Below are 9,266 nucleotides of genomic sequence, written 5' to 3'. Positions count from 1 at the left end.
TATATGTATGTGTGTCTGTGTTTGTCCCCTAACCATCGCTTGACAACCGATGCTGGTGTGTTTACGTCCCCGTAACCTAGCGGTTCGGCAAAAAGAGACCGATAGAATAAGTACTAGGCTTACAAAGAATAAGTCCTGGGGTCGATTTGTTCAACTAAAGGCGGTGCTCCAGCATGGCCGCAGTCAAATGACTGAAACATGTAAAAGAGTAACAAAATACAAAAAAAAAAACGAAAAATAAAACAAAAATACTCTTAAGATTCGGCAAGCAGGGACACCCCCAGTAACACTTTTTACAAAAGACAACTTTCCAGATTTTCTTAATTTTTTTTCTTCACGTTTTGCACCAAATATCTCTTTAAAGAGCAAGAATGAAATACTTAAAATGTATATAAAATATCTCCTATTGATACAGGAGATATTGAGAAAAGTATTGCAGAAGCAGAAAATATCAATTCTGTTTTTTGATAGATAATTAACATCGCTACAAAACGAACATGAAATTGAATTACGCAAAGAGTTAATATTGGTGTATGTAATAACTGCATTCATAATATCCTCTCCACTAACTTGCTGTTTCAAGCCATCACCCTCGTCATCATAATCGTTATTATTATTATTATTGCCTTTGCATAGCTTCTATCGCCGGAGATGTACTACAGTGTCAGCTGTTCACTACCAGTGAACTAAGGTAACACCTCTTATTTTTCGAGCACCTTCCGGAGTATTCGTGCGGTTCCAAGCAGTGCTGTTTTCTGCAAGTGCTCCACCACTTATTGCAGCCCCTATTTGTTCCACGTACCTCTCGAGATTTTTGCTCATTGTTCCCAGGGTTCTGATAATTATTGGTACCACTACCACCTTTTTCATCGACCACAACTGCTTAACTTCCCAAGTTAACTTGTCATATCTCTCAACTTTTCTTTCTTCCTTATCGCATACCTTTCTGCAACAGCCCCATTTCGATGTTAATGCCTAGCTTCTCAAGCCTTGCATTCGACATTTTACTAATTGCTCCCAGAGCGTCAACCAAAATCAGTGCAACTTCCATGCGCCTGATTCTCTATAGTTTCCTGATTTTCCACTTCAGCTCCTGACATTTCTCCACTTTCTCACTTTCCGAGAAATATCACCACCACCACCATCATCATCGTCATCATCATCACCACCATCATCATCATCACCATCATCATTATCATTGTCGTCGTCGTCACCCTCATTATCATCACCACCACCACCACCACCATCATCATTACCACCATCATCATTACCACCATCATCATTACCACCACCACCACTACCACCACCATCATCATCATCTTATTAACAATGCAGTTACTTCCTAATTTAATTAACTGGAACGTTATATTCTGCTTTGCCGAGCAAGTTCTTTCTTAGGTCTAATGCAGCATATATGCGACTATTATTTTTATTGTTGTTGCTGTTGTTATTGGTGTTCAAAAATGTTCGGCATAATTTCCTAATTTTTATTTTACTATCTATCTATCCTTTGCATGATGTTTATATTTATATTATATTTACCTATCCTTTACATGGAGTTCATTGCTTTTCGGAAACCAATGACACCAGACATGCGTAATTTTGTCCGTTAACTGTTTGATTTTCGAAGAACGGTGAATTATAGTACATCGTCGTTCTATTTTTTTATTATAATAATAGATTCTAATTTAGGTACATGGACTGCTATTTTGAAAGGCGGAGAGTAGCCGATGCTATCTACCCTATTATTTCAATGGTGCTTTATTTTATTCACCTTGGATGTATAAAAGAAAACTGCCCTCGACTTGATTTGAACTCGGTACATAAAGAGCTGGAACGAAGAGGTCAAATGCCACTCAATGATAATTGTTTCAAATTTAGGCAAAAGGCCAGAAATTTTACAGGATTGCAACTCCTCGGTTACTTCAAGACCAGTAATTGATTCATACTTTATTCTATTGATCCCCAAAAGAATGAAAGACAAAGTAGACCCTGTTGGGATTTGATCTCATAACAAAAAGACTTGTAGGCTATGCTATTGATAATTTTCTCCAGTGTGTTAACGGTTCTTCCAGCTCACCGCCGTAATAATAATAATAATAATGAGGAGGAGGACGAGGATAGTGGTTTCAAAATTTGGCACAAAGCCAGCAAGTTCGGGGGAGGGGCTAAGTCGATTACATTGACTCAGTAGAAATTTAACTCATCGGCGAGCTGGCAGAAACGTTACCCCGCCGGGCGAAACGCTTAGCTGTATTTCGTCTGCCGTTACGTTCTGAGTTCAAATTCCGCCGAGGTCGACTTTGCCTTTCATCCTTTCGGGGTCGATAAATTAAGTACCAGTTACGCACTGGGGTCGATGTAATCGACTTGGTCCCTCTGTCTGTCCTTGTGTGTCTCCTCTATGTTTATCCCCTTGTGGGCAATAAAGAAATAAGAAATTGAACTCAGCATGTAAAGACGAACGAGACGCATTTCGTCAGTTATGTCAGTTCATAGCCTTAATAACAACAACAACAATAATAACAATAATTGCGTCTGAAAAATGCGACATGACGAACGTAAAGAGAGAGAATTTAATTAAAACCATTAATGTCTTGTTAGATAAAGAAACAAAGATAAGAAAATTAAACACTTGAGAGACTTGCAAATAAATATGCTCGAGAATTAATGAATTCATGAAACAGACACACAATGCAACAGATACAAATGAAAGAAAAGTTTAAGACGGGAATATTCTACGTATATTAGATTACTACATAAGAGAAAGCTAAATGCATACATAAGGTAAAAAAAAGCATCAATATTCTAGCTGTCTAGTAATAGGTTACAGTTCTAAAATTCTCTGTTGGAGACTAAATGAATTAGCAAGACTTCAAAAGGAAACAAGATTAATAATAATGATGGATGCATTCAGAAGAGATGATCCGCGAACGGAAATAGAGAGAAACCGAAAGCAGGGTCTGAAACTGAAAGTTCTTATATAAATATAGCTGTTTTGAGATTGCTTAAAAATAATGCAGGCAAGTCCGTAAACAAATACCTATCAATCATATCTCTTTCTTTCTCTCTCTCTACATACATACATAGATACATACATACATGACACCTGTAACAAAATACTTGTCACTAAAGAATATTACAGCCGAATAAAGAAAATCTGGTCCTCAGAACTCTGCGTTTAATAAAACGGTGGCCCACAATGTGTTTGCAGTGCCAGTACTCATACCAAAATTTGGGCTACTTGATTGGTTGCTTGAACAACATTCTTTGTCTGGTAACCTAGAATACCTGCCCTAAGAAATTGCACGACTCTACCGCAACGTATCATCAAATGAAAGGATGAGTCTGTATGCATGGATATGTTACCAGAAAGCTCCGTGATGATAGTAACATCGATCATCAAAGCAGTTTATCATGGACGAATAGCCGGATTACTAACTTCCACTTTGAAGGCTATGCGTTTGCAATCCAGGAACAGGAAATATCAACCAAGTACCTGACGTACAAAAGGGATAGAGATGCAGGTAAAACCGTAAAGTGTGACAACCGATGCAGACTTTGTGGAGTTAACACCGAAGATATCACCCACATCATAAGTAGTCGTCCGAGAATATTATCACGGTATTATCTACCGATGAGACATGATGTTGTCGCTAGGAAACTCTATAATGAAATCCGTCGGAAGGATAACCCCGAGGACAAAAAAATAAGAACTCACAATATGGTTAGAAGCCATAGCCACTCATGATAAAAAGGAGTACTGGTGGAATGTCCGCGTGAAGACCTCAATAAAATGTTAGCACAACAGATCTGATATACTGATTTGGGATAGAGGAGAGAAACTATGTACAGTTGTGGAAATTAGCTGCCCAGCGGATGTTAACATAAAGCTGAAGATCAGCTTTATGTTAACATAAAGCTGAACTGTTGAAAAAAACTGCACTTACTCTATCCAGATTTGTTTTATGTTGTCTAGTGATATATTTTTGGTTACGGCTGGTCAGAAAGTTACCATTCGTTTCACGTTTACTGGTACTACTGGAAGTATAGGCAGCTATACTGAATCAGAACTGCTGACTGGAGGCACATTACGTCTTTATTAATGAAGCTAAAAATATAGTTTTGGCCAGTCGGTGTTTTTTTTCTTTTCGTTTCAGGGTTTATATATACATATATATATATATATATGTGTGTGTATGTATGTGTGTGTGTGCGCGCGTGTGTTTGTGTATGTATATATACGTATGTATGTATATGCATAAATCTCTCGGAAGCGAAGAGTATATAACGTACACTTTTGAAAGTTTTTGTGTCACGTGGCCAAACTTAGTCAAAAGAGATCGCACATTTCATACGTATAACACCATCTAGTATAGTAATGATAACTGATATAATAGAATATAATGATATAGTGAACATCATCATTTGAGAACATTAACATAAATATTTTGAGTAAAAATTACAATTGTGTCCAACCGATGAAAATCACATGGTACAGTGACAGAAAAAAAAAAGATGCGTGAAAAGTAGAGAATCTTTAGATATACAATTACTATTTTGTAGTTTGCTTGATTAAATTAGGGGAATAACAAAACTGGGAATTTATAAATAAAGAAAATAATAATTGAATATATGTGAAAAATGTCTAGACGTGTAAAGAAACTGAACAGAAAAATATTACATTTATCATTATATTATTACAACGATATATTTTCCGTTGCGTATTTATTTCGGTGGTCGATGTTTGATGACAGAATATTTACAACTGTACACGTGGAATTTCCTGTTAAATCTCACAGCTCAAGTGTCTTATATAGTTTTAGTTTGAGTGTGAAACTCTAGAAGTTGAAAATAGAAGCTAAATTGAATTATTAAAGTAATTTTATAACGTCGGAAGTCGAGTTACGTTCAGAGTGAAAGTATTTAAAAAATATGTGTTGGATTCGGAAAGCGAAATGTTTACAGAAACAGACACATGCGAAGATACGCAGACGTTATACTAATTGCATATATGTATGTATGTCATTTCTTGCCAATAGAGAAAGAATGGGTTTCGAATCTACATTCAAGGCTCCATCGTTGGAATTCCAACAACTAAAACAGGGCATTTTTGAATGTATTTATGTATGTATATGAGCAAATTTGTATGTTTTATTTTTTGTGTATATTCTCATGCTTAAACTTGCATATCTAAATATGCTCATATGTACTTAAACGATAAACTTCTGGGAAGTTTTACAGATTTTCACAGTTCTAGTGATGACTTGGATCTGTAGTTTCGAAACACGTACATGATAGCACTTCCAATCAGTTAAGATTTGAAGCCATGAGAGGCACTGCTTGTATTTTTATCATCATTTAAGACTGGCAGAATCATTAGCATGCCAGGAAAAACGCTTAACAGCATTTCGTCCGTCTTTACTTTCTGAGTTCAAATTCTGCCGAGGTAGAATTTGAAACCATTTTTGTTTTCGTTATGAAGGTAGGAAACGTGGCACTTTGGTCATTTGAACTCTGCTAGAGCTTCGGCCCGACTTAAACATTCCGAGTGGATTCGGTAGACAGAATAAACTGAAAGAAGCCCGTCGTATATATATATATATATATATATATGTGTGTGTATTATCTATGTATATGCGTGTGTGTGTGTGTGTGCGCGTGTGTGTGGCTTCATGTCTGTCTTTGTCCCACACCACCGTTTGACAACCGGTGTTGGTGTGTTTACATACCCGTAACCTAGCAGTTCGGAAATAAAGACCGACAGAATAAGTAGCATACTTTAAAAAAGTAAGTACTAGTGCCGATTGGTTCGACTAAAACCCCTTCAAGAGCGTATATATACGACGATCTTCTCTCAGGTGCCACGCAGTGAGATGGAACCCAGAACCATGTGGTTGGTAAGCAAAGCTTCGTACCACACAACCAACTTATTGCAGATAAATTTTAACAGCGAAACCTCATATGGAACTCCAAGGGCTTTATGAACCCCTGTTGAGAACGGCCGATGTAGACCATGCGATATATAATTATAATGATGATGATGATGATGATTTTTTTTCTGTTCAGCTCTCAGTCAGCCCTGATCAAGCAAATCCTTGATCAAAACAAAAACGTTTCTACCGATGTCGTTCAGAAATAATTACTTTGTTTTTATTTTGTTTCCAAAAATAGTGTGTGGCGGATTTAACATTATCTCATTCGTTTATCTGCATAACAATATTTGTCCCCATAATTTTCTAAACACCGAATACTGCTTCATAATTCTTCTTCATGTAATTTATTTTTAATCTTTTAGAAAGAAAGTTATGTATTTTTTTTATGGAATAAATAGCTACCATAGGTCAGTAATATCAGATACAAATAGCAAATTATTGTGTAAAGTTATATTTAGCAGGAAATACAGAGAAATAAACGAATAAAAGATATGACTGAACAATAAGTTAAATGTGTAAAAAAAATGAACAACGAACAATAAAGACAATGCCAAACACATTCACATAGGCAAAGATACATACACTTACATATACAAAAGTACACATGCACACACATTGACGAACACACACACGTATATACACACACAAAGGCTTAAATCAGTTTTTAATTTCGTCTTTCGTAGACGGACTGTAACTTTAAATCGTGAATCTATCTGTCTATCTATATATCGATCTATCTATCAATATCTATCTATGTATTTATCTATCTATCGAGAGAAAGAGAGAGAGAATTAAATAAGAAAAGAAAGAAGCGAACTCAGAAATTGAGATGATGAGCCCTACCCTGTCTCCCTCCCACTGCATTCGACTCCGGAAAAACAGTTAAAATATATTCTATTCGATATTTACTTCCAAAACCAATATTTCCATAATCATTTTATACTGTTGTGTATCTGATTTGATTCTCACCAACACCTCCGCACAACTTAGACCACGTCGTACACAATATAAATTTATACAAACCATGATATTTCCCCGGCAATATAAATACTGCTTGGAATGTAATTCTCTTTCGAATCTAATAAAAGAAAAATACGATAGACGTAACACAAAGCTGAGTGGTAGGAGATTAAAAAGCCATAATATGTGTGTGAGGTCTGATTTTGTATTAACAATAAAAGGTGATGGATTATCTATATATAGAATTAAGAAAGATAATTATACGCCACCTTCCTCTGTCTCTTGCTTTCTCCCTCCCTCCCTCTCTCTCTTTCTCTCTCTCTCTCTCTCTCTCTCCTCATTTCAATACTGTCTACTCTAGGGGGTGGTCAACATATACTGTGTTAAACATATTTTAAACAAGTTGTGAAGGGCAGGGTGCTTCCGGAATCTTTAGATGTTTTGCAGCTGTTGTTTAGGGTCGTTACATTATGACTTTCTTTTGTCTGAGGTCAAATTTTGCCTCTCAACTAACTGGAATCAATAATATGAGGTTACCTAAAATAACTTCAATACGAACTACATACCATTCCCAGTATATATACATACATACATATATACATATATATATATATATATATATATATATATATATATATATATATATAAGGATATCGTAATGAGATAAAGAATCAAGGCTGTGTATTATATAGAACATTTATAAATGTTCTATATTATACACAGACTTGGTTTTTTTTTATCTCATTATGATATCATTATATTCACACGCTGATATATGATCTACTTTGGACCCCTTATCCAATTTAATCCTCTCAAAACCAGAAAGGAGAAAACTGATTCGAGGCCTACAGATACAAGCCATCACTGGAACTGTAAAATTTGTAAAACTTTCCAGAAGTTTATCATATGTATTTAATACATAATAATGATAGACATATATATGCATGTATGTATGTATGTATGTATGTATGTATGTAATTATATTTATACATATATGTATGTACTAACAACATAATATACACCCTATATTTCATAGCATTGGCATCTGTAATAAAAGAAACATTAACTGCATTTACAAATTTACACTACGATATATAAAAGGAAAACTTTATATATTCTTTAAAAAAATCTTTACATGGCTTTTAAAATAATTATCCTATATAAAAATCTCCAACGTATTTTCGATATACACACATCTAAAAAATAAGTGAAAAGTAACAGTAGATCTCAATTAAATATAAAACAACACGTAAAGACAAACAAACACGTCAGTAATTCCAGTGAAATTCTCCATGAAAAACGCGTTTGTTGAGTTAACACCTTTCATTCATCGTAAAATTGAACTCATTCGCCCCCAGCCAACGTTTCCTACATCATGTTACTGGCTTCCCACCAACTCTGTCTCCGTTATTCTTTATCTGTCTTTCTCTGTCTCTCCCTCTCTTTCTTTCACTCACTCACTCTCTTTCTCTCTCTTTCTTTTACTCTATCTCTCTTTTACTCTGTGTCTCTCTGTATGTCTTTTTCACTTTCACTTCTGAAACACGATTGTTGAGATATTGCGACAAATATGCTGTAAAATACAGTCCATCGAACTGTAGTAGAAATCAATAATCGTATTTACAAATCCGTATGTGTGCATGTGTACATATATATGCATATGTGTGTGTGTATATATGTGTGTATATATGTGTGTGTGTATATATATATGTGTGTGTATATATATGTGTGTGTGTGTGTGTATATATGTGTGTATATGTATATATATGTTTGTATATATGTGTGTATATAATATGGACGTTTATCCACACACACACACATACGCACACAAACATAGGCAATCAAGCATATAAGCAGAAATTGATGATTTTTATCTGTACAGGCACACACGCATATTCAAACTCACGCGCGTGAACACACATGCATGGACACACATGCAAACATGCACACGCTCACAAACTAACACACATACATATACAGAGAAAGTGAGAGAGAGAGAGAGAGAGAGAAAGAGAAAAACACCTATGCATACATAAAGAATGTTTGCCGTCTTTTTCGGCGATGCGGAATTTAGTTGTTCAATAATCTGAACTAGTTATTTCTCATTTCAGAATTCAAATGGCTGAATATTCCAAAGACACATGGAATTTTGTCATAATCCTGGCAGAATCTATGTGACACAGTGTGACACACGTGCCTCAGGGGGTTCCATGTAATATTTTTTTGTGTCCACACAAGCAAAAAATTCTTTTCTCCTCTAGGCACAAGGCCCGAACTTTTGGGGAGGGGACCAGTCGATTAGATCGACCACAGTACGCAAATGGTACTTAATTTATCGACCCCGAAAGGATGAAAGGCAAAGTCGACCTC

At 35.6% G+C, this 9,266-nt stretch overlaps 1 protein-coding gene across 2 annotated transcripts in view; it reads right to left on the bottom strand.

Annotated features, from left to right (window-relative positions):
• LOC106883454 (QRFP-like peptide receptor) overlaps positions 1 to 9,266 on the bottom strand; it is a 387,136-nt gene that overhangs the window by 291,132 nt on the left and 86,738 nt on the right. The gene's annotated exons all lie outside the window — the stretch shown is intronic.

This window comes from Octopus bimaculoides, chromosome 15 (genome assembly GCF_001194135.2).
Source record: "Octopus bimaculoides isolate UCB-OBI-ISO-001 chromosome 15, ASM119413v2, whole genome shotgun sequence".
In the NCBI taxonomy this organism is placed as follows: domain Eukaryota; kingdom Metazoa; phylum Mollusca; class Cephalopoda; order Octopoda; family Octopodidae; genus Octopus; species Octopus bimaculoides.
The sequence above is the reverse complement of the archived record's forward strand: the minus strand, read 5'-3'. Positions and strand labels throughout refer to the sequence as shown.